Genomic DNA, 26,292 nt, shown 5'->3' with positions numbered 1-26,292 from the left:
TTGCAACAGTGCAATTATTCATTATCGTTATTGCCATTTTACAGATCTGAAATAGGGGTTTGGTGAGGTGTAATGGCATGTTGAATTTTATGGTGCTATAGAGAGTAAGAGAGAGAATTTGAACTCAGTTTTGCAAGGGTATCTGGCCTTAATCTTCAGTGTGTATCCCCTCATTAAATCTGTTGTTTAGAATACCCATGTTTACAGGCTATGCTGGTCACTACCAGTAACAGAATATCATGATTAGCTTTTCCGAAGGTTGGAGACATTCAGTTCAGTTCAGTCACTCAGTCATGTCCGACTCTTTGCAACCCCATGAATAGCAGCATGCCAGGCCTCCCTGTCCATCACCAACTCCCGGACTTCACTCAGACTCACAGCCATCAAGTCAGTGATGCCATCCAGCCATCTCATCCTCTGTTGTCCCCTTCTCCTCTTGCCCCCAATCCCTCCCAGCATCAGAGTCTTTTCCAATGAGTCAAATCTTCGCATGAAGTGGCCAAAGTACTGGATTTTCAGCTTTAGCATCATTCCTTCCAAAGAAATCCCAGGGCTGTTATCCCTCAGAATGGACAGGTTGGATCTCCTTGCAGTCCAAGGGACTCTCAAGAGTCGCCTCCAACACCACAGTTCAAAAGCATCAATTCTTTGGCACTCAGCCTTCTTCACAGTGCAACTCTCACATTCATACATGACCACTGGAAAAACCATAGCCTTGACTAGACGGACCTTTGTTGGAAAAGTAATGTCTCTGCTTTTCAATATGCTGTTGAATAAGGTCAGTCATAACTTTCCTTCCAAGGAGTAAGCATCTTTTAATTTCATGGCTGCAGTCACCATCTGCAGTGATTTTTGGAGCCCCCCAAAATAAAGTCTGACACTGTTTCCACTGTTTCCCCATCTATTTCCCATGAAGTGATGGGACCGGATGCCATGATCTTCGTTTTGTTGAGGTTTAAGCCAACTTTTTCACTCTCCACTTTCACTTTCATCAAGAGGCTTTTTAGTTCCTCTTCACTTTCTGCCATAAGGGTAGTGTCATCTGCATATCTGAGGTTATTGATATTTCTCCCGGCAATCTTGATTCCAGCTTGCGTTTCTTCCAGTCCAGTGTTTGTCATGATGTACTCTGCATATAAGTTAAATAAGCAGGGTGACAATATACAGCCTTGACGTACTCCTTTTCCTATTTGGAGCCAGTCTGTTGTTTCATGTCCAGTTCTAACTGCTGCTTCTTGACCTGCATACGGATTTCTCAAGAGGCAGGTCAGGTGGTCTGGTATTCCCATCTCTTTCAGAATTTTCCACAGTTTATTGTGATCCACACAGTCAAAGGTGACATTTGGAGACATTACCTCGGGAAAAAAAATGTTTTTAATAATATTACTTCTTTCTTTCTTTCTGGCTGCTCTGGCTCCTCCCTGCTGTGCACAGACTTTCTCCAGTTGTGGTGCATGGGCTTCTTGTTGCGGTGGCTTCTCTTGCTGTGGAGCCCTGGCTCTAAGGTGCTCGGGCTTCTGTAGTTGTGGTGAACTTTAGTCCCCCAGGTAGGACAGGATTTGTGTTAACGGAAAGCCCTCTGCCTGAGCTTTCTCGATTGGATGCCGTTGTGTCATAATGGCCATCACAGGCACACCTCTGTGAGTATTGTCTATATTACAAACACACTCATTGTTGTAAGTCATGGGACTCCAACAGTGTCTCAAGGACAGAGGACCGTTACCTCACTAGCCAAGACAAAATGGTCTTCCAGAGCTCAGAGATAAGTTAGCCCAAAATATATAGAATTCTTCCTACAGAATAACTTTTTGGCTCCTGGGATGAGAAACCTTTCCCTACAGGACAGGTTGGCCACATGACCCTACTGTGACAGTTGTAGGTTCATCTTCAGTTGCAATTATCATAGGCTCTGTGGCCACCTGGGACTCTCTGGGGACCATTGGAGCCATCTCACCTTGAACATAATAATATGGGGGGCCAGGAAGTATTTCCAGTCATTCTGCTGCTAAGTTTTAAGAGCTAAGCTAAGTGCAATGCTTCTTGAATATGGCTGCATTTATTTATTTATTCAGCCATTTTGCAGCATTTAGGACCTTAGTTCCCGGACCAGAGATCGAACCCATGCCTTCTTCTTAGGAAGCACAGAATCTTAACTACTGGACTGCCAGGAAAGTCCATGGCTCCATTATTAAATCCCTTGGGGAGATTTAAAAGTAATGACAAAATTAAATGAAAATATTTGAGATAGATCCTAAGCATGTATTTGTTTTTGTTGTTGTTATGGTCTGGAATTTTCTGAAACTCTCTCAGCCACCACCCTCCCTGTTATACACACAGTAGGTGTCAGGCATGGAACAATCATTTTGCATGCCTATCACACCTTTATGTCATAGGTATTCACCCTGTTTTGTAGATAAGGAAACTGAGGCACCAGCACATTAAGTAAATTTCTCAAAGCCACTCTTGAGTAAGTGACCAAGCCCTGAACCCTGGCTTCTCAACCACAGAAGTTGCTCTTTGACTCATAATTTTCACCAGTCTAGACACACAGCAGACACACAGCAGGTACCCAGTTCTTTTCTTCCTTACCATATTCTGGCCTGCTGAATTCCATGGACTGTGTAGTCCATGGGGTCTCAAAGAGTTAGATACGACTAAATGTCTTTTGGGCTTCCCTCATAGCTCAGTTTGTAAATAATCTGCCTGCAATGCAGGAGATCTGGATTCGATTCCTGGGTCAGGAAGACACCCTAGAGAAGGAAATGGCAACCCACTCCAGTATTCTTGCCTGAATCTATGGACAGAGGAGCCCCATGGTCTACAGTCCATGGAGTCACAAGAGTCAGAGACAATGTAGCAACTAAATCATCAACACTTCCTACTTCCTTGCATGTTCTTTGGTGGAAAAAGCAATGAGCTGATGGATTTTCTGTGACGCTCTGCTGTGTAGGAGCTAATCACTTTTCTCTTTTTAAAAAAAAAAAAAATAGAGGTGAGAAATTCTTTTAGAAGGGAAAAAAGAGAGCAGAAGAGAGAATGTTATTTCATGAAAGAACTTCAGGTCTCTAGATTTCAAATGTAAGTGAAAGTTTTAAAGACCCTGATAGTGTCCTGCTCATTATATTTGATGTTCAGTCACTCAGTCATGTCCGACTCTTTGTGACCCTGTGGACTGTAGCACACCAGGCTTCCCTGTCCTTCACTATCTCCCAGAGATTGCTCAAATTCATGTCTGTTGTGTCAATGATGCCATCCAGCTATCTCATCCTCTGTCGCCCCCTTCTCCTTTTGCCTTCAATCTTTCCTAGCATTAGGGTCTTTTCCACTGAGTCAGCTCTTCACATCAGGTGGCCAAAGTATTGGAGCTTCAGCTTCAGCAACAGTGCCTCCAATGAATATTCAGGATTGATTTCCTTTAGGATTGACTGGTTTGATTTCCATGCTGTCCAAGGAACTCTCAGAAGTCTCCTCCAGCACCACAGTTCCTATAATCTTTTCCAGGTTTTTTCCCCCTTCTCCACTAAATTGTTTTTTTTTTTAATGGGACAAAACCATCATAAATTGCACCTAAGAAAGAGCTTTGTTGTGAGCAGAAAATATTACTCTATAAGAAAACAACATCTTTTGGGGAACATTTTTAACTAAACAAGTAGCATCAGTGATAGCATCACAGGGAACAGGGTGGTATTTCTGTCCCTGCTGTAAACATTTTACCTGTGCTTTACAGGTGGCTATTGGTACTCTGTCCTGAAGCATTAAGACTGGGCTCAATGGAGTTAGTCTGTGATTCTGGCATAAGAAAGCAATATAAGGAAGAGGCAGAAAAATCCTGGAAAAAGATGGAATTTATCGAGGGTTAACCGTGTGTCATACACTGTTCTATGCACCTGTCATATATCATCTAGTTTGATCCCCCTGAAACACTATGAGTAATAGTTATTATCATTCCCATTCTAAATTAAGTTAAATAATTTCCCCAGGGTCATTTATTAAGTGACAGAGATGGAAGTTAAACCTAAGGAATTTGCCTTCAGATACTGGACTGTTATATATTATAGAAGCTTCTTATATATTGTTTTCTAGAAAACTCTGTGTTGCTCTTAATCTTCTCCTTCATTTAATTAGCAATCATTTTTGCATGTGTATCTTGGGCTAGAGACTGCAGAAGGTGCTGGGAATGCAGGGGAACCATGTGAGAATCCATAACTGGAAGGAGTTCATAACATAACATCTAGTTTAATACATTGAAATTTGTCCTCCTCTACCAAACTGCAGAAAAACTGTAAGTTAACATAACATCTAGTTTAATACATTGAAATTTGTCCTCCTCTACCAAACTGCAGAAAAACTGTAAGTTATACTTAATGCTGAACACACATTTTTTCCCATGAATAAATATACAAACGAATGCAAGTGAAAGTCACTCAGTCGTGTCCGACTCTTTGCAACACCATGGACCATACAGCCCATGCAATTCTCTAGGCCAGAATACTGGAGTGGGTAGCCTTTCCCTTCTCCAGGGGCTCTTCCCAACCCAGGGATCAAACACAGGTCTTCTGCATTGCAGGTGGATTCTTTACCAAATGAGCCACGAGGGAAGCCCAAGAATACTCGAGTGGGTAGTCTATCCCTTCTCCAGCTGATCTTCCCTACCCAGGAATTGAATTGGGGTCTCTTGCATTGCAGGCAGATTCTTTACCAACTGAGCTTTCAGGGAAGCCCTTTCAAATGAATACATGATGCCAACTTGGGTACAGCAATAGGCATATAAAATATGCTGCTAACATATATGCCAATGTTTTCAGCCTGGACTGTTATTTGTTCTCTCACATTTATTCCTCTTCTCTTTCTTAGTGAAACAATCCTTGATATGAACTTAAACTAGTGGAAACCAATACATTAATTACATTAGCTACTCTTCTGTGTAATAAGGTATGACCTTGTAACAACTTTTATTTAAATTAACAATAAATATAGTTTTGTGGGCAATTTCCAAGAATTTTCCTTTTAGAAGGATAGCCTACTTTTCTTTGTCTTTCCCTCGTTCCTGATTCTTGGATGGCAGATATGATGGCTGGTGCTCCAGAGGCCACATTGGCTTGTGAGGTGATACATTAAGAGTTGTAGAACTGCAAATTATAAGGATGCAGATCCTGATGGTCATCAAGCTCTCTAATTTCCTTTATGTGAGATTCTGAGAGAAGAAAATTCTCCTTTTGTTCAAGTCATGGTTGTTTGCTTTTTCCTGTCAAAAGCAATTAGTCCTAACGTTAGTGATTCAGTGTTAAGGTACACATATGCACAGCATTGCCAGAAGACAGATTAACATAAAAGATGCCTGGGAATTAGGAAAGGTTCACAAGAGGTGGGTAGAAACTTGAAGAATTAGTAAGAGTTTACCAGCATCCAAGTTGAGGAAATTCTTTCATGAATAAAGGTTCTGTTTCTAGGATTCACAGGTTCTCTCTCTCTCCAGGCTCCTCCCCAATGGTGACTTTAGATGCATAAGATCCATTAAAAAGTCATCCATTAAATATGCGTTGCGCATCCAGTGAAGCAGACACAGATTCTGTGCTTAATAGGAGCTCATAGTCCTTCACAAACTGGGACCAAACTGCCTCTCTAGTCTTAGGACCTGATGCTTACACCGACCTGCTCTTTACAAGCATTTAATGTGTTAGAGAGTGACTTTTATATGCCATACTTGTTTTGACTCCATGCTGTAACAGTTCTCCAGAATTCTCTTTTCCAGTTCCAAGTTCTATCAAATCTGCATGCTCCTTTTCTTCCTGTTCTTCTTTACTTCTCTTCTCTTCCCTGACAATTCAGATCATACTGGGGAAGGTAGGTATCTGTGGAAGGCCAAAGGTGGCTCTGTGGTCCAGAGCAGCTTGTCAGAGTCTAGGCAGGTGGAAATGGGCACACAAAATGAGCCAGGAGGGACTTCCTTGGTGGTCCAGTGGTAAAAAATCTCTGTTCCAAAGCAGAGGACATGGTTTGATCCCTGGTTGGAAACCAAGATCCCACATTGTGCAAGGCAGCTAAGCCCACGCACTATGACAAAGATTCCCCCATGCTGCAACTAAGATCGGATGCAGCCAAAATAAATAAGAATAAAATAAATAATAAAAAATGAGCCAGGGATATCTGGTCATACCAAAAAATAAGAAGTATTCATGGTGATGGTAATTTCAAAAGAACACAGGAGACTTGTTGAAGGGGAAACTGGAGAATCAAAATAGGTGATAACAGTAGCAATTAAAGCCCACTGAATAAAATATGAATAACATCTAGACTTGTATACAAATGAATGGACATATTGAAAGTTATGTGAAAATTGGGTTATATACATAGTTTCAAAGTAGTTCTCCATATGATATGTATTAATTGTATTGGGGAGACTGAGCATTTTTTAATGGAAAAGGCTGCTAGCCACTGTCTATACCCAGTGATCTAAGTGAACATCAACCAGCAATGGGACAGAGAACTTAGGCATCATGTGCTGAAATGTAATGAGGAGAAGGCAACCTCAGTTTTGATGCACACTTGCCATAGATGCATCGCCTGAACCTAATCATAAGAAGTTATCAGATAAACTCAAATTGAAGGACATTATCCAGAATAACTGGCTTGAAATCTTTGAAAGTAATAAGATTGTCAAAGAGCAAGATAAAGCACAAGAATGGATTTAGGATAAAGAGAATAAGAGGACTGTCAGTCAGTTCAGTTGCTCAGCTGTGTCTGACTCTTTATGACCCATGGACTGCAGCACGCCAAGCTTCCCTGTCCTTCACCAACTCCCAGAGCTTGCTCAAGTGCATGTCCATTGAGTCAGTGATGCCATCCATCCATGTCATCCTCTGTCATCCCCTTCTCTTCCTGCCTTCGATCTTTCCCAGCATCAGGGTCTTTTCCAATGGGTCAGTTCTTCACATCAGGTGGCCAGAGTATTGGAGTTTCAGCTTCAGCATCACTCCTTCCAATGAATATTCAGAACTGATTTCCTTTAGGATTGACTGCTTTGATCTTGTTTCCATGCAAGGGACCATCAAGAGTCTTCTTCAAAACCACAGTACAAAATCCTAAGTTCTTCAGCACTCAGCTTTCTTAATGAGAACTGAATTCTAGGCTGGTTCCCTCTCCTGTAAGACTACCTTTGAATCTACTAGCCAGACTAGTAGATTCAGTCAGATTCAATGATACTGTTGGATCAGTGTTAATTTTCTGATGTAGATTATTGTGCTGTGTTCATGGAAAAGAATGTGCTTATTGTAGGAAATGCACATGAAGATGTTTGCAGGTGATGGACATTTCAACAACAAGTATGTAATTTTAGGAAAAAGAAAAAATATCCACAAAGTGTATGCACAACTTTTCTGCAAGTTCAATATTGTTTTAAAATGAACTAAATAGATGAAAGGGAAAATAAAGTGGTTGCCGGTCTCTCACTGATTCTTTTTTCACCCATCCTAATGCTGACCCTCCTCCTGCCTCAATTCTCTGAACTGGAGACCAGCACATAGTTTAAGAGAGTAAGCTCTAAATTCAGGTTGATATGAGTTATAATCTAAGGTTCACTGTTTATTTTATTTTCTATGTGACTCTTAGCAAATTATTTACATCTTCGTGCACAGTAACTTCCTCTGTACAAAAGAAAACATAGTAGTGTTTTAGGGTTGTGGGAATTAAATTGGCTGCAGCATAAGATAAGCACTGAATATGTGCTAACGACCTTAATTGACCACCAGGCCTTCATATATACATCAATAACTCCAGCCACCTCACTGCTGTCTCACCACCCATGGCCAGGAAGGCAGCCCTCAAAATTGCGACATCACTTAGCCTCCTCTGATGTGATTCCTTTTCATCTACCTCAAGCTTTGAAATTTCAGAGTCCCTGGTACAAAAAACTCAGGCCAGCCGAGAACCAGAATACCTTTTTTTATCTCTGAACTCATTTGATCTTTACAAGCTCCCTGGGACATACCATCATGTCCATTTTACAGGAGAGAAAGCAGGTTCCAAGAAGTGAAAGATCTTGTTCGATTCACCCAACAAACAAGTGGCACTGCCTTCCTACAGCCCTCCTGATTCAAGTTGTATATTCTTTCCATCATATCATGCCACCCTGTTTAACTCTTGTTTTCTAAACATTGTTCGTATAGCATTGATGTTATTGCAGCATTCAGTGGTGAGAATGAGAGAGCAGTGGCTGAAAGAGAAATAGACAGGGCAGTGGCGGGGGGGGTGGTGAAGGTATACAAGGTTACCTAAGGACACACATTGCCACATTGTCACTGTCCTCTTTTGACAACGAGGGATCAGAACTTGAGCACTGCAGTTGATGCAAGATCCAACTACCTCCAAGAACAGAATATGAAACATGAGATTGATGTCCACACTTCCCCAGTATCACCCCGTCTTAGAAAGCTGTGTGTGATTGTGAAGACAGAGGAGTGTGGTATTTTTGTGGAAGGAGAAGTCCAACAAGTCATTAGATGTGCTCCTCTCGTGACACAGAACACAGGCCTGAGAAGCCTGAGCAATTTCTTTTGCAGAACTATCTAATTGGAGGCATGATTAGTTGAATCTTCCTCATAGACTACACTTTAAATAAATGGCTGCTGTCCATAAGAGGAATTATGGCTTTGAAATCATTGCGATCAACATCTGTAAATAATTCTCAAACAGCATTCTTTATGCTGTGTAAATCAGACCCATGTTTTCAAGAAGTGTGAGACACCTTTTGAAAATATACAAACATTACTCGGTCTGGGATAATAATAGAACAGTTTTAGCAGTGTTTGAAAATAATGCTAAATTTACACTACTTTTGTCAACATACACAAGTAAATATGTGTATTGCTCATTGCACACACATCTTAATTGCCTCTGTGAACACCTTAAAAATAGTAGTGTTTAGGGGGAAATGTTTATTTTAACTCAATCTTCCATTGCATGTTAATTAACAAGTCAAAAGATGTTACTATCCTCTGTATTGGCATGAAGAAAAGAAATATTTTACAAATCTTTCCTGTAATTCCCTGGCTCTCTTGGGTGTTTGAAATCCACATGTTGCAAAGCCCTGTGACGGAAGAAAGAGACATCCAAGCCTGGAGACTGGGGACTCTGTCACTTCCTCATCATCATGCTCATAGCCAGTGTAACAGGATGCTGGCAGAAATTTCCTTGTTGACTCAGAACATCAGGTGAAGCCTTAACCTGAAAGCACTGAATGACGAGCATCCCCATAAACCATCATTGCAGGAAATTCCCTAAGAAAAGAATTAACCTGGTTCTTTGCTACCAGCTTAATGCCGGACTCCAGGTCATAGGAACTAGTTATATTGTGTATTAGTGTTTTAGGGCTGCCGTAATAAAATAACACAGACTGGGTGGCTTAAACAACAGGAATTTATCTGCTAACAATTGTGGAGGCTAGAAATTCAAATTACATATTCCTTCCTTCCTTCCCTTCTGGCTGCACCAGCCCTTAGTTGTAGCACGCAGGATCTTCAGTTGTCACTGCGGCATGCAGGATCTTTAGTTGTGGCATGTGGGATCTAGTTCCCTGATGCAGCCTGCCCTGCACTCAGGCTGCAGAGTCTCAGCCCCTGGGCCACCCGAGGAGTCCCAAGGTCTGATTTCTTCTGAGCACTCTCTCCTTGACTTGCAGGTGGCCACCTTCTCGCCGTGTCCTCGCATGGTCCTTCCTCCATGCTCACATATTCCTGGTGTCCCTTTCTGTGTTCACATGCTGGCTTAGGGTCCATTCTCGAAGGGCTTCATTTTGACTTAATCACCTCTTTAAAGGCTCTGTATCCAAATACAGCCGCATTCTGAAATACTGAGAGTTAGAACTTCAACATACGAATTTTCCGTGGACACAGTTCAGTCCTTAACACCCTATTATTAAATGCTTTCTCTGGCCATAGAGTTGGCTAAGTGCTTTTCCTAATAATAGCAGAGTGCCTGGCACCTCTGAAGTTTTCAGTAAAATTTAGCCAAGTGCTTTACATGCATTATGTCATTTAAATCCTATGTTTAGGCAAATCATTCATTACCCCTGCCTATAGGGTAGAAAACAGCCTTAGAGAAATTAAGCAAATTTTTCAAGGTCTCACAGTTAACAAATAAATACTTTAGCTGGGATTCTAAAGAAGATGGTCATGTATAAGCCAGCTCTCCTACATTTATGATCTCATTCACCATTGCATATTTATATAACTACATGATAATCTCTCTCTACCTGGCTTTACAAATGTCTCACTGATGAGACATTTCTAGTTTATGTTACATGTTTTTAACTCTACTCTTCTTGTATTTGATAAGAATATGTGAAAAGTACCCAAGAATAAATTATAGATAGTCATATGTATATAAAATTACAAATGCATATATCTTTAAACATATGGTGATACACCATATATATGCATATATTGACACATAAGAGTAAGCTGTTTGGTAAAATGACTAAATTATTTTCTCAGTATGGAACTTGTTCTTTTGGTGAATCTTCAGTTCAGTTCAGTTCAGTTCAGTCGCTCAGTCGTGTCTGACTCTTTGAGACCCCATAAACTGCAGCACGCCAGGCCTCCCTGTCCATCAGCAAGGAGTTCACTCAAACTCATGTCCGTTGAGTCGGTGATGCCATCAGCCATCTCATCCTCTGTCATCCCCTTCTCCTCCTGCCCCCAATCCCTCCCAGCATCAGAGTCTTTTCCAATGAGTCAACTCTTCGCATGAGGTGGCCAAAGTACTGGAGTTTCAGCTTCAGCATCAGCATCAGTCCTTCCAATGAACACCCAAGACTGATCTCCTTTAGAATGGACTGGTTAGATTTCCTTGCAGTCCAAGGGACTCTCAAGAGTCTTCTCCAACACCACAGTTCAAAAGCATCAATTCTTCGGCACTCAGCTTTATTCACAGCCCAACTCTCACATCCATACATGACCGCTGGAAAAAACATAGCCTTGACTAGACAGACCTTTATTGGCAAAGTAATGTCTCTGCTTTTAAATATGCTATCTACGTTGGTCATAACTTTCCTTCCAAGGGGTAAGGGTCTTGGATGGCTGCAGTCACCATCTGCAGTGATTTTGGAGCCCCAAAAAATAAAGTCAGACACTGTTTCCACTGTTTCCCCATCTATTTCCCATGAAGTGATGAGACCAGATGCCATGATCTTCGTTTTCTGAATGTTGAGCTTTAAGCCAACTTTTTCACTCTCATCTTTCACTTTCATCAAGAAGCTCTTTAGTTCTTCTTCACTTTCTGCCATAAGGGTGGTGTCATTTGCATATCTGAGGTTATTGATATTTCTTCCGGCAATCTTAATTCCAGCTTGTGCTTCTTCCAGCCCAGCGTTTCTCATGATGTACTCTGTATACAAGTTAAATGAGCAGCGTGACAATATACAGCCTTGATGTACTCCTTTTCCTATTTGGAATCAGTCTATTGTTCCATGTTCAGTTCTAACTGTTACTTCCTGACCTGCATATAGGTTTCTCAAAAGGCAGGTCAGGTGGTCTGGTATTCCCACTTTCAGGATTTTCCACAGTTTATTGGGATCCACACAGTCAAAGGCTTTGGCATAGTCAGTAAAGCAGAAATAGATGTTTTTCTGGAACTATCTTGCTTTTTCAATGATCCAGCGGATGTTGGCAATTTGACCTCTGGTTCCTCTGCCTTTTCTAAAACCAGCTTGAACATCTGGAAGTTCACGGTTCATATATTGCTGAAGCCTGGCTTGGAGAATTTTGAGCATTACTTTACTAGTGTGTGAGATTACTGCAATTGTGCGGTAGTTTGAGCATTCTTTGGCATTGCCTTTCTTTGGTGAATCTTACTGTTGGTTTTTCATTAAAGAATTTCAAGAACAATTGCAGTTATTATACAAGAAGTTGTTCTTAACATTTATTGAGGGTTCTCAATGTGTCAGGATCGTTGAACATTTATTTGGTTGCATACTTCCTGAAAGTCTTAGAAGATCAGCACTTTACAGATTGAAAAAAAAAAAAAAAAAAAAACAGATTCCTGAAGAAATCACAAGTGTCTGCATCAGGGAACTTTAACATTTGCAGAATCTCCCAAGAGGCACGAAGTAGGGAGATTAAGGAAATGGCTTCCTAACAGTTGTTGACTAAATAAAATGCATAACCTTTAAGCTGAGAATTATGTTGTATTCAGTGATGTTACTGAGGACTATAGCCCGGGAATCAGCCTCTTGGTTAGCTCTGAGGAACTGTTTCAAAGAGAAAAGGGAGGAGCCAGGATATATGGGAGTTTTGCTGAAAAACAAACAAAAACCATGTAGTAAACATCAAAAGATTACTGCTGATCACAAAAAAAGACATCTCAAGTTAATGATTTTGATGCTTTTACCAAATTTTGTGGTATGCATGCATCAGCCAAGACTTTTTTTCTAAAATATTTCCCCTGAGCCCCTCGGAAATTCTGATTCAGTGTGTTTTGTTGATGTCTAGAACTTTATGAACTGCCCCAGGTAATTACCCGAATAGTTCATACTGCCAATATACTATTGATAAATTTTATTGATAAATTTTGAGATACAATAGTTGATATTAGAGGTTCTTCACCCTTGCTTCCTATTAGAATCAAGAGGAGTTTTGTTTATGGCTTTGTTTTAAATTTTCACTGCTATAGCCCACATCAAGATTACCCAGAAGTTCTCAGTTAATTGATCTGAGATGGAGTTTAAGAATCAAACTATTTTAAAATTCCCAAGGATTCCCTGTTGGTACAGCAGTTAAGACTTCACCTTCCAAGGCAGGGGGTGTGGGTTTGATCCCCTCGTCAGAGAGTTAAGATTGCACATGCCTCGCGGTCAAAAGGCTAAAACATAAAACAGAAGCGATGTTATAACAAATTCAATAAAATCTTTAAAAATGGCCCATATCAGGAAAAAAAATCCCCATATATTTATAATGGGCATCAAAGATAGAAGAGTTGAGAATGGTCTTCCAGATATAACATAACGCAGTCAGGAAGATTTCAAGGACCAAACTGATTGTTCCCAAAACACATCTGAGTTAAAATGCTGCCCCTGGAAATTATTTCCTACAGGGGAAATATTGTTTTCTTCACTGATGACATTTCATTTCCAAAATATATTACTCTTATACTTAAAAATACCAGTTCAAGTTTCTTATGATGCAAAAATGTTACAGAAATATAGACAGTTTTTACTAAAAGGGAACATGGAGAAAAGAAGCTTCACAAAAAGTAAAATTATCCAGAAGAGCTTAGAAAAATCAAAGTAAAACAGACACGTTTGGAGGACACCATACACATTTGGAGGCACCTAAATTGTGCCTTGTGTGTGCTATACTCAGTCGCTCAGTCGTGTCTGATTTCTTGTGACCCCGTGGACTGTAGCCCACCGGGCTCCTCTGTCCATAGGATTCCCCAGGCAAGAATACTGGAGTAGGATACCATTTTCTCCTCCAAGGGTTCCTCCCGACTCAGGGACCAAACTCATATTGTACCTGGTACTGGGCTAAACTGTTAGCACACATCATGCTGATTAATATTTGTAGTAACACTATGATGTGCACAGCATACTGTTCATGGGGTTCTCAAGGTAAGAATACTGAAGTGATTTGCTATTCCCTTCTCCAGTGGACCACGTTGTCAGAACTCTCCACCATGACCATCTGTCTTAGGTGGCCCTACATGGCATGGCTTAGTTTCATTGAGTTAGACAAGGCTGTAGTCAGTAAGACAAGGCTGTGGTCTTGAACCCTGTGAGCAGTATGAAAGGCAAAAAGATGGGACACTGAAAGAGCAACTCCCCAGGTCGATAGGTGCCCAATATGCTACTGGAAATTAGTGGAGAAATAACTCCAGAAAGAATGGAGAGACAGAGCCACAGCAAAAACAACACCCAGTTGTGGATGTGACTGGTGATAGAAGCAAGGTTCAATGCTGTAAAGAGCAATACTGCATAGGAACCTGGAATGTTAGGTCCATGAATCAAGGCAAATTGGAAGTGATCAAACAGGAGATGGCAAGAGTGAACATTGACATTTTAGGAATCAGCGAACTAAAATGGACTGGAATGGGTGAGTTTAACTCAGATGACCATTATATCTACTATTGTGGGCAGAATCCCTTAGAAGAAATGGAGTAGCCATCATAGTAAACAAAAGAGTCTGAAATGCAGTACTTGGATGCTATCTAAAAAATGACAGAATGATCTCTGTTTGTTTCCAGCAAACCATTCAATATCACAGTAATCCAAGTCTGTGCCCCAACTAGTAATGCTGAAGAAGCTGAAGTTGAATGGTTCTATGAAGACCTACAAGACCTTCTAGAACTAAGACCCCCAAAAGATGTCCTTTTCATTATAGGGGACTGGAATGCAAAAGTAGGAAGTCAAGAAACACCTGTAGTAACAGGCAAATTTGGCGTTGGAGTACAGAATGAAGCAGGGCAAAGGCTAATAGAATTTTGCCAAAAGAACACACTGGTCAGGGCAAACACCATCTTCCAACAACACAAGAGAAGACTCTACACATGGACATCACCAGATGGCCAACACCAAAATCAGATTGATTATATTCTTTGCAGCCAAAGACAGAGATGATCTATACAGTCAGCAAAAACAAGAGTGGGAGGTGACTATGGCTCAGATCATGAACTCCTTATTGCCAAATTCAGACTTAAATTGAAAAAGTAGGGAAAACTAGACCATTCAGGTATGACATAAGTCAAATCTCTTGCGATTATACAGGGGAAGTGAGAAATAGACTTAAGGGACTGGATCTGATAGACAGAGTGCCTAATGAACTATGGACAGAGGTTTGTGACATTGTACAGGAGACAGAAAAGAGATGCAAAAAAGGAAAATGGCTCTCTGAGGAAGCCTTACAAATAGCTGTGGAAAGAAGAGAAGGGAAAAGCAAAGGAGAAAAGGAAAGATATAAGCATCTGAATGCAGAGTTCCAAAGAATAGCAAGGAGAGATAAGAAAGCCTTCTTCAGTGATCAATGCAAAGCAATAGAGTAAAGCAATAGAATGGGAAAGACTAGAGATCTCTTCAAGAAAATTAGAGATACCAAGGGAACATTTCATGCAAAGATGGACTCAATAAAGGGCAGAAATTGTATGGGCCTAATAGAAGTAGAAGATATTAAGAAGAGGTGGCAAGAATTTTACAGAAGAACTGTACAAAAAAGATCTTCATGACCCAGATAATCACGGTGGTGTGATCACTCACCTAGAGCCAGACATCCTGGAATGTGAAGTCAAGTGGGCCTTAGGAAGCATCACTATGAACAAAGCTAGTGGAGGTAATGAAATTCCAGCTGAGCTATTTCAAATCCTAAAAGATGATGCTGTGAAAATGCTGCACTCAATATGCCAGCAAATTTGGAAAACTCACCAGTGGCCACAGGACTGGAAAAGGTCAACTTTCAATCCAGTCCCAAAAAAAGGCAATGCCAAAGAATGCTCAAACTACCACACAATTGCAGTCATCTCACACGCTAGTAAAGTGATGCTCAAAATTCTCCAAGCCAGGCTTCAACAATACTTGAACCATGAACTTCCAGATGGTCAAGCTGGTTTGAGGAAAGGCAGAGGAACCAGAGATCAAATTGCTAACATCCACTGAATCATCAAAAAAGCAAGAGAGTTCTAGAAAATCATCCTTTTCTGCTTTATTGACTATGCCAAAGCCTTTGACTGTGTGGATCATAATAAACTGTGGAAAATTCTGAAAGAGAGGGGCATACCAAACCACCTTCTGCCTCTTGAGAAACTTATATGCAGGTCAGGAAGCAACAGTTAGAAGTGGATATGGAAGAACAGACTGTTTCCAAATAGGAAAAGGAGAACATCAAGGCTGTATATTGTCACCCTGCTTATTTAACTTATATGCAGAGTACATCGTGAGAAATTCTGGGCTGGAGGAAGCACAAGCTGGAATCCAGATTGCCAGGAGAAATATCAATAACCTCAGATATGAAGATTACACCACCCTTGTGACAGCAAGTGAAGAAGAACTAAAGAGTCTCTTGCTGAAAGTGAAAGAGGAGAGTGAAAAAGTTGGCTTAAAGCTCAACATTCAGAAAACTAAGATCATGGCATCTTGTCCCATCACTTCATGTCAAATATATGGGGAAACAGTGGAAACAGTGACTATTTTGGGGGGCTCCAAAATCACTTCAGATGTTGACTGCAGCCATGAAATGAAATGATGCTTACTCCTTGGAAGGAAAGTTATGACCAACCTAGCCAGCATATTAAAAAGCAGAGACATTACTTTGCCAAAAAAATCTGTCTTGTCAAGGCTACAGTTTTTCCAGTAGTCTTGTATGCATATGGGATTTGGACTATAAAGAAATTGAGCCCCAAAGAATTGATGCTTTTGAACTGTGGTGTTGGAGAAGACTCTTGAGAGTCTTCTCAAGGAGAAGACTGCAAGGAGATCCATCTAGTCCATCCTAAAGTAGTTAAGTCCTGAGTGTTCACTGGAAGGAGTGATGTTGAAACTGAAACTCCAATACTTTGGCCACCTGATGTGAATTGCTGACTCATTTGAAAAGACTCTGATGCTGGGAAAAATTGAGGGTAGGAGGAGAAGGGGACGACAGAGGATGAGATGGTTGAATGGCATCACCAACTCAATGGAGATGAGTTTTAGTAAACTCTGGGATTTGGTGATGGACAGGGAGGCCTGGTGTGCTGCAGTCCATTGGGTTGCAAAGAGTCAGACACAACTGAGCGACTGAACTGAACTAAACTGATACACATCATTATTGAATATGCTTTACTGCTTAGAAAACTTTTCAAATTCACAGAGAACATAACTTAGGGACCTGAATTCAAGGCTCATGATCAAGGTCAATGATTCAAGGTCAGTGATCTTCCTATTAGAAAACACTATTATTGTATACAATTCCCAGATAAATTTGTGTGACTTCTCCATTGAAGCAATAGAATTGGGCTTTGAGGTTCCAAGTGTGAAGAAGAAATTCTTAGGGGTCAAAATGACAGAAAAAATCTGACTGTGGAGAGTCAAATATCATGAAACAAGGCCAAATGGGAAGCCCACATTCCCCCATACTCATCTCCTGCAAGAACCAATCCCATTGGAATTTAGATTCCAGCAAGACATGCATGTCAAATGAAAAACAAAAAAACAAGGTACAACATTACAATTGAGAGTTAAGTTTTATTTGGGGGCAAAATGAGAACTATGACCCGGGACACAGCCTTTCAGATAGCTCTGTACCTCTGAAGAGGTTCCAGGGGAGGTCAGTATATATGTCATCTTAGTGAGGTTGATACATGCTGTCAAACACACATTTTATCACAAGGTTGCTCCTAGTCATGAGAAGAAGATAGCTCCATTTATGATTTTACCTATTTTCTAGATTTGAGAAGATGTAAGAAATCAGGTGCATGAAACATTCTCCCAAAAATATCCAACACTCTGAAAACCTATTTTTGCCAGTGTTCCCCGGAGCACAGAGTGCCTCACTCCTAATCTCCACCCTGAAATTTCAAGGAGTATTGAAGGTCAGCAACTGCAGTGGCTAGTGACTTAGTCCTTGTAGAGGCAGAGGGCCAGTGACCATTTTTAGTTGGCGTGTGGATTTCCTGATTCTTACTTTATGTATTGTTCTAGATTCACCTGCTTACAAGTTGCTGTGTTACAGCTTAAGACTGTGCCAAGCCCTATACTCAGTACTGAGAACATTCAGTACAATCACTACCCTTATAGTCACCCACATAATCAAGGGAAATTGACAAATACATTAAAGCTATGGTGCATTTATGTTAGGGCTTCCCTGGTGGCTCAGCAAAGAATCTGCCTGCAATGCAGGAGACTGGGGTTCAATCCCTGGGTCAGGAACCAGGGATCAAGGAATCAAACCCAGGTCTCCTGCATTTACATTAAGGAGTATATAGTAAAGTCACTTTTATGGGAGAGCAAAAATAACATGGAGCACAGAAAGAAGGAAAACAAATGAAGGAAACAAATAAAGAAGTTGATTTTCAGAAACATGGAAGAGCCGGGGTGAGGGGACTGCACTCCCCACAAAGAGCCCATCCTCCCCTATTCCCTCTTGACTTTTTGTCTTGAAACGATCTCGAGCCATAAGCTTGTTAGGCCTTATTGATGACGATATAGTGAATTTCCACTTCTCCATGCATCCACTCAATCCTTCAAAAATTCCCAATGGGTAAGAAGTGCTTTTTAAACCACCTTTTCTCCTCTGAGTTCTATCATTATGGGCCAGTTTCTTTGAAAGTGTCTCCTAAAAAAAAAAAAAAAAAAAAAACTACTGACTAATCGGGAGCTGTCCATCAATAGCAGAAATCCAATGGCAACTATTTACCGTATGTACTTGTTTTCCCTCTTCTGGTCTAAGTGATATTTTTTGGAAAATAAAAAAATGTATTGATACAAACACTTTTAAAAAAAATTTTTCAGATCAATTGAGTAGCTCTATTCTTTTCTTTCAGGAAAAATGTGTGCTAGTTATACCCATTGAGTAAGGTTATTAAAAGACATAGAAAAAGTAGAAATTCTATCCTCTAAACCATCCCAGAGCTTCTGTCACAGGGCACAAAACCCTAAAGTGTTGACTATTCAGCTGTGCAAGTTTCATATGATCCACTCAGAAGTCATATATCTGTTTATATGTCTTCTATTTCACTATATTTTTATTTTGATTGATTTTCAATTTTTTTTTTTCTGAACTTCATAAGTTGGAGATAATACACGCCTGGCACTGACCACTTTATATTTTTTTTAAAAATGTACTGAACATTTACTCTTAAGAGAAAATTGGATCCATGATGTGACTATTTCTATTTAATGTCAGGCAGTCACAACTTGTTAAGACCTGCTTTTCTCAAGGCTCTGAAACTGGACTTATAATGAACATTCATTTTCAGTGTTTGGTGTGTGCTTATGACATTCTTCATCTGTAAATTACCTTCAATTCTGTTTTACTAGGCTGCTTCCTAATATAAAACTCTAATAATAGTAATACGACTTACTTAAATTTACATCAGTATAAACTAATTAAAAATTAGTAGTAACTGACTGGTATGTGTAGCTCAGTGAACAGTATCATACTAATGTCAACTTTCTGGCTTTGATATTAATAACTTGTATAGCATGTTACCATTGGAAAAGGTAAGAGAGGGGCCCATGGGACTCCATGTACTATTTGTACAAATGTCTGTGAATTTTTAATTATTTCAAAATAAAAATGAAAAACAACAGTAAAAAGAAGAAACAAAAATCATTGCAGACTAACAAATACAGACTTTAAAACAACACAATTTGGGTTCCTGGCTCCATCACTTAAGAGCTGACTGGGAGAATTATTTGGTCTCTCAGGGTTTCATGTTATTCTTCTCTAAAATGGAGGTAGTAGACATGGTGAATTGTGTAAGAAAAATTTTCCAATGAATCTTGCCTGAAGCTGTAAAACTGTGAGGAACATAAGTGACACAGATAAAACTAACAGCAACAACCGCAAAATCTGTGTTGAATTTCTTATGTTTAAGTGTTTATCTGCTCTATACATACTGTCTTAGACAGGTATATGTTAAGGTAACTTAACCATTGAGTCTTTCCAAACCTCTGAATTCCCTGCACATTCATGTTTCTCTCTGTTGGTTTTGAGGTGATTGGAGGATAAATGACTAATAACAGAAGGAAGAATTTAATCTTTCTTGGCTCCCTGTTCCCATCACAATACTTCTCTACTGAGCACAAGGTCAAGGCCCAAATGTATTGGCTAAACAGGTTGCTACTCAAAGGCCCTTGAATACGGTAAAAGACAATCATTCAAATGCTCTGTTTTACAATTAAAGCAGCTAATCCATTGTCATTAAATAAGCAATCCATTGGATATCATCATTTGAAATGAAAGCAAGCACTGTAACTCCATAACCCTGAAAAACCCAGAAGCCAGAATTTCTTTCCCTGTCATGATAGAATGTAACACCATAAAACACCATTTGGAAAAAGACATGGAATCTTCCCAATTTTTTTTTTCATTTGTTTCTTATCTAATATTGAGTATGCCGGTGCATTCCTAACGAGTAACATTGTTATAGACGGATTTCTCTGCAAAAGACTTCTGAAGCTGTATTGCATGCTAACAAGGAATACCAGCTACAATAAATTGTCTAACATCTACCTTATAAATTACATTTTTAAAAGTCCATATACTAATGCAAACATGCATGGCATATTTAATTTCCTGATTAAAGAAGGCAACCCTCCCAGAAGAATGAATCCCTGATCATCATAGTCATAATGGAATTTCATTCCTCTGCACGGAATTTCTGTCATTGTTTTCCCTTTATTGAATCCTCAGTGTTCACAATCAACTATGGACTAGGAGTTGAAAGTTGAAATTGATGTGGCTCCAAGATGCATACATTTTTGTCAGTTACATGGAGATCAATTCTACATGCATATTTTTGGCCTTGATCTCCATATATGTTCCACACACTTTGACAACCACCTTCCAAAGTTTTAACTGCAAAGGATGTTGATGAATAAAATGAATAAAAATAGCTCCCATATGAACAAAAGAGTGCTGATGACACATAATGTACAACCTGATGAACATTTATGATCTTATCAGAGAACCAGTGTACAATCGAGACTTCTGGAAATAAGACCATCAAGCACCAGAGGCTGGTGCAACAATGTTATACAGTGGGAAAGGAAAAATAAATCTTCTTTTCTGATAAGTAACACCTTGGACAATGTAACAAAATCACATTTTTATGTATTTTAATTAATTAATTAATTAATTTGACTGCAGAAGGTCTTAGCTGAGGCATGTGGGATTTACTTAACCTGACCAGGATCAAACCGAGGCCACCTGCATTAAGAGTGCAGAGTTTTTGCCACTGGATCACCAGGGGAGTCCTAAAATCACATTTTCAAGATTATGCATTACTTTGACTTATTTTGAATGACACTGACCAAGTCACAAAGATGTGAAAACCTGTGAAAAATCTAAACTTTCCCACCTTTTTCCTGGGTGATCTGAAATGAGTTACTAGCACCTAAATTCATAATGTCATCTGTAAAATGAGGAAAATTTTAAAAAGAAAGAAAGAAAAAACACTTGAACAATTTTGTGTGGGTGAAATGATGTCCATGCTCTGCTCCCAACTGCCTACCTGCTAAATTGGTAAGAATCTTAATTTCAGAGTCTTACTTCTACTGTCCCATCTTTGTCCTTAGAGTCTAAGGATTATATGAGAACACTAAGGAGCTAAAGCAGAAGCCAGTCTCCTGTCTAAAGATGTATAAATGGAAAGAGGGAGGGTTTAGGCCTATCCACAAGTTTATTTTGATGTCCTTGTTCCTCCAGGCCCCTCTTGTATACTGTCTTCCACTAGTCGATCACTGCGGCTTGTCTCAGCTAGGATGAAGTCTCTATAACCCAGATCCTGGGAAATTGTCCTAAAGATGTAGGGATTTCTTCTTCAGATAATGTCCTTTCACCAGTGCTTTGTATAAATAAGCATGCCCCTTTTCTCTCAGCATAGTGTTTTACATCCAGGTTACTGGATCTCTGTCCTTGATGACTACATAATCAATATCCATATTTCCAGAGTCAAAGAATTCTTCTCCAGAAATCAACTTATATCTTCTTATTCTTTTTATCTCTAGAAGCAAAAAAAAAAAAAAAAGAAATTAAGCTTTTTCTTTTTTTAGAGTTGGAATTCAGAAACACAAAACCAAATTTAGATTTTAACAATTACAATTGTGACTTCATAAGAGGACAAGCTTAAGCATCTTCCTGTAAAACAGTTTAATTGGCTCTAAAATGACCTTATTTTCAGTTAAAAGGAAAGACATATTTAAAATGCCAACCACTTCTGTTTCGCCTTCCTGTCTTATGAAAACTGATCATAAATTCATGGGAAAAGACCAAGAAGGTGTAATTGTTGATTTTATATGGTAACTTGGCTGAGTCACAGTGCCTGGATATTTGGTCAAACATTATTCTGGATATTTCTGTAAGTGCATTTTTTGGATGAGACTAGCATTTAAGTCAGTGGACTTTGAATAAAGCATATTGCCCTCAGCAGTGGGGGAACATGTCTCACACAATCAGTTGAAGGCCTTAAGAGAACAAAGACTGACCTTCCCTGAACAAGAATTCTACCAGCAGACTGCCTTTGAACACAAACCACAACTGTTCCCTGAGTCTCCAGCTTGCCAGCCTACCATACAGATTTTGATTTACTAAGACTTGATGATTATGTGAGTTAGTTCCTAGAAATCAATCAATCTCTCAATAATAGACATGGTGATAGATACATGTGGTAATAGATAGATATGGTAATAAATAGATATGGTTATAGATAGATATATCTTTATGGTGATATATAGATAGAGATAGTTATAGATGGATAGATATATACAGATCTGAGTATATGGTACTAAGACCCTATCCAAACCAAACCGAAGTTCACAAAGTAAGCCCACTTCATGATTTTCTCCATTCTTCCACAAATCCACTTTTCTCTTCTCTCATGTCCCAACTTAATCTAACCTTTGAATTTAAGGTAAAGTACTTTTTTGAGTGAAAATTTTGTCTCATACCTCCTCAAGATTAAAGTACATTCATCTATATTAATTTGCACAGGTTCTATATTAATCAAAGAGGATTTTTCTGACTAAACTGACTATAGATATCTACAGAAGTGAGCTTTAGATAGTATCAAAATTTTACATGGAAGTATAAACAGAAGTGCGTTATAACTGCTGATTCTATTTCATAGTAAATTTACTTTGCATACATCAACTTCCCTTAGTCCTGTTGATGCAGATCATAAGGTTAGCAAACCTTTCCTTCAGATAATAATTAGACTGCATAAGAATTGAATGGGTAATACTAAATTTATATGCTTGAATAAGCCAATATTTTTCTTATTTTTAAATTATTTTAAAAATGAGAGTATTTAAGCATGCTGTCTTTAACTATAATTTAGCCAAACTATAATATTGTTGATTGTTTTTAGAGCTTATATTTCAGGATGAATGTTCACTTCTTCATCTTTGATTTTCATCTATTGACTTTTGTTAGTACTAAAGTATTTTCTGAAACTTTCTGTAAGAAAATAAGAGTCTCATGTGTGCTTCCCAAGGCCATTCAATAGGACTTTTTTTTCCTAAAATGATTTTTATAGACAATGGAAGTAACTAGCTATCAATATTTAGCTGTGTAACAATTTGTATGCTGCTTTCCAAGAAGCGCTGAAGATGGCAGAGCCTGGTTTCTCAAGGCCAGAATACAAGGGATCCAATTGTACATTTATTTGAAAATTCAAGTGAATAGTTGAATTTCTACAATTAGAAAATGTCCATGGGTTAAATTGTACCAGGAAGTGTATGACTGAAATAGATAATAAAATTCTTTCTTATATACTGGTAGGATGTACAGATTCTGGGATGGGCAAAGATGGAACTCTCATGCAAGACCCCTGGCTTTGGGCATTGTAAAGGGGGACATTTTCTTCAGATAATTACTTCATATCAACACACAAATCAATTTATTTTCTTCACTTGGATAAAAATAATAACAAACAGAAATATTGATATTGTCTTCATTATTTGACCGAAGAAGAGATTGAAGAAAGTCAAATCTCTTGAAACCTATGTAACAGTATAATGTTTATTGGGTATTAATTGTGTATAATTGTGTGTTTTGTAGAATAGGTATTCTCCACTGATACTTATTTATGCTTTTCTGTACAACTCTGCAAGAGACAACTTTCATAGAAGTGTCATAATGGACAAGCCTTGAGGTCCTGCAATGGACCTTCAATGAGTAACTGCTCTCTCTTTGGAAATGCTTTACTTTTCTCTATTAAAAACCCTAGCGTGTATAAAGCAATAGGCCACTTGGTAAATAAGCAGATCAAGGCTCAGATAAGTTATTTATTCTTTATTTTTGGCTGCACTGGGTCTTTGCTGCCATGAGTGGGCTTTCTCTAGTTGTGGTAAGCGTGGGCTCCTCACTGATGGTGGTGTGCAGGCTTCTCACTGTGGGGACTTCACTGCAGAGCATGGGCTCTTGCGCTCTCAGGAGCTGCAACTTGAGGGCCCTGCAGTACAGGCTCAGTAGTTGTGGCACACGGGCTTTGTTGCCCTGCAGCATGTGGAGTATTCCCAGATCAGAAATCGAGCCGGAATCCCCTGCATCGTCCGGCGGATTCTTAACCACTGGACCACCAGGGAAGTCCCCTCTATGCTTTCCTATCTTGCATCATGCGTGTGTAATTTGCTCTGTGTCCTCTCCCACTAGACAGGAGGTTCTCGAGGACAGGAGCATGTTTTATTTCTGCACTGTTTTAATCTGCATTCTCTCTGGAACAACCATTCACTGTCCTAATAGAATTACCTGTCCAGGGGAGTGCCTGACATTAACAGAAAATTATATAGAGTGCCTAGTATAAGGCAGACTCTGTGCTGGGTTTGGGGGCTATAAAGCTGAAGAAGAAGACATGCTAAGGATAAATAAGAGAAGGGAAAAGAAAGGATTCTAAATATGGTGCTCAGCAAAGGTGGGGTTATATTCAGGCTATAAGCTAAAGGGTGAGAACCCAGCTATATAAAGACTGGTGTGCAGAATATTCCATGCACTGAGAAATATCAAATTCAAAGGATCTGTGTTTTTAAGAAAAGTTGTTATGTTTAGGTAGCCTGTGTGGCTGTACCAGAGCAATTGAATGTGTGTGCCTGTCTGAGTGTATGTGCTTGTACATCTATATATGGTTCTTCATATATTTTTCAGTCCTTTTGTTTAAATCCTTAAATCCTACACTCTCTTTTTTTGTACCTAAGCTGAATAGCTACTTAAATGGTTGGAGTCTCCTTTTTTACATAAATTTATTTATTTTTAGTTGGAGGACAACTGCTTTACAATATTGTGTTGGTTTCTCCATATATTAACATGAATCAGCCGTAGGTATACATATGTTCCCTCCCTCTTGAACCTCCCTTCCACCTCACCCCATCCCACCCCTCTAGGTTGTCATAGGGCACCAGGTTTGAGTTCCCTGTGTCATACAGCAAATTCCCCCTGGCTATCTATTTTACATATGGTAATGTATATATTTCAATGCTGCTCTCTCAATTTGTTCCACTCTCCTTCCCCAACTGTGTCCACAAGTTGGAGTCTCTTGAAGTCATATTCACTGGTGTCAAGTAAGGAAAACAGGTATTGATCAAGTGTCCCTACAATAAATGGAACATGAAAAGTTGATAAGCTTGCTATAAAGGAAAGAAATGCCATCCTATGAGAGCATGTAATAGTGAAACTTGACCAAGTATCTCCAAAATATTATCACTAACACTAGGTGTAAAAAATTCAGATTCTAGGCTGAGAGCCAGGACAATTTAGACCTGTTAGAGCAATGCCAAAGGTTTGTTTTATGTCATCAGGGAATTATTTTATGATTTTAGAAGATAAACCAATCAAAGCAAACAAAAAACTAGCAGACCTCTGGAGTTCATTTCCATTCTAACAGAGAGTACACATATTTTTAGATAAACTTAAATCCTACGATTGCAGAGGTTAAAGACCCAGATTCTTTTCTCAATATATGAAAGAACAGAAGGGGTCTCCCTCCCACTCCTACTTAAGATCTGTGGTCAGACACCAATTCCATCAGTTCCACCACTCTGCTTTTTTTCAGTTTTACTCTGAACTCTTTTTTTTAATTTTTTTTGGCCACGGAGAATCTTATAACCCACCTCATTCTTGGTAAGTAAATATCTGACCATCCATCCCCAAGGCTGGTACAAAAGAGATGCGTGTTGACATTTTGATACTGGTCAATAGTTTTACAAAAGATGTCAAGGTATCTCCTCAAAACACTCTATGCCCTAAGCATCCATTAGATGAAAATGCCAGCTGAATTGTTTCATTCTTCCTAAGCAAAACTATTCAAAAGGTGCAGGGCATCAGAATGGACTACCTGTGAATAGCTGTGAAAAGACAGCAGGAAATATAAGAGGTCAGAAGGAATAAAAGCAAAGTATTCACCACTGCCGTAACCATCAGCATGCCCTCCTGAGCTAACCTTTCTTGAGGTTCTAACCCCACTCTGCCTAGAGAAAGTCCCTGTGCAAATGAAAGATAGCTCTGATCCTGCTGCAGCAATAGAAATATGTCTTTGCGTAAGATCCAGGAGGTAGAGAAATAAGGAATCATAAATTCCACGGGTGCTTATGCCTGCTAACAGAGAAAAATATGGGGGCCT

Source organism: Bos taurus, chromosome 18, assembly GCF_002263795.3.
Source record: "Bos taurus isolate L1 Dominette 01449 registration number 42190680 breed Hereford chromosome 18, ARS-UCD2.0, whole genome shotgun sequence".
In the NCBI taxonomy this organism is placed as follows: Eukaryota; Metazoa; Chordata; class Mammalia; order Artiodactyla; family Bovidae; genus Bos; species Bos taurus.
The sequence above is the reverse complement of the archived record's forward strand: the minus strand, read 5'-3'. Positions refer to the sequence as shown.